We start from the raw sequence: 1,349 nt of genomic DNA, 5'->3' as shown, positions 1-1,349 counted from the left end.
ATACATGTTCCCCAGGGCAGTACCCGGACCCCCATACATGTCCCACAGGGGACATTTCATTTTCTAAGTTCTACCCCCCCCATAGACTTACATAGAGTTTGAAAGTTCTAATTAGAACCGAACACGGGAGGTGTTCGGCTCATCCCTACTAAGGAGGTCCCCCTTCTCCTGACCCGCCCAGGCATGGACTCCACTAGACCTCTGAAGGTGTGCTGTGGTATATGGCACCGAGCCGTCAGTAGCAGATCCTTTCAGTCCTGTCAGTTGTGAGGTGACCGGCCTCCTTCACCCCCCACATCCATCAATGAGCCTCGGCCACCCAGCACCCTGCCACTGGTTATCCTTCCTTGGATCACTTTTGGTCGGCCCTGACCCCTGCAGTCCGGGAACATCCCACAAGAGCTGCAGGTTTGGAGTTGCTCTGACCCAGTCGTCTACACATCACAATATGGTCCCTCAAATCCTGCTGTGCCCATTATGAGGAGCTCCCACCATCCCTGTGCTGAGTTCCCGGGTCTGTACACCCGCTGTGCCCATTATGAGGGGCCCCCACCATCCCTGTGCTGAGTTCCCGGGTCTGTACACCCGCTGTGCCCATTATGAGGAGCTCCCACCATCCCTGTGCTGAGTTCCCGGGTCTGTACACCCGCTGTGCCCATTATGAGGGGTTCCCACCATTCGGAGTCAGCCTATAAGACGTCACCTATCCCGGGAGTATCATCCTTCACATGGTCCATGCTGGTAGGTGTGTTTGATGGTCCTGCACTATGAGTCGGGGGCGGGGCTGTGACACCACAGGACGAAATTCCGATATAAACAAACCAAAAACAGCTACATTGTGACTGGCGGGTCATGTGACCAACGCAGAGGAACTGGTTTTGCGCTCTCAGTCATGGAGATCATGTGACCATGTCCCAGCAATAGTAATCTCTTAAGCTATAGAACTATCCTGCCATGGAGGTCCTTGTTCAGGCATTTGTAAGGTGACAACACCCTGTCCCTGCTTGCCAATTGTCCTCCTGTGTTGTCACCCTGCCAGTTACAGTGCAATGTTTGAGGTCTCTCCCGGGACGCGTGGCACACGGCAACGAGGGACAGCAACTAGAAGACAGATGTCAGCCCTGAACAGGAAGTGCCTAAAAAATTACTTTCATGGCAGGATCACCCGGGAATTATTGGAAAGAAAAAAATGGAGAATCAAAGTGACTTTTTACATTGAAATAAGATTTTAAAGCTTCTATATAAGATTGAATTTAGATGGATTTTATTTAGAGTCATTCATCCCTTCCGGATGAGGGCTGTGCGGAGTTTCAATTAGAGGAAGGCAGTCAGAAAGCGGTCTCTAGTCT

This window comes from Nanorana parkeri, unplaced genomic scaffold (assembly GCF_000935625.1).
Source record: "Nanorana parkeri isolate BGI_ZX_2015 unplaced genomic scaffold, ASM93562v1 scaffold2079, whole genome shotgun sequence".
In the NCBI taxonomy this organism is placed as follows: domain Eukaryota; kingdom Metazoa; phylum Chordata; class Amphibia; order Anura; family Dicroglossidae; genus Nanorana; species Nanorana parkeri.
This window is presented reverse-complemented; position numbering follows the sequence as displayed.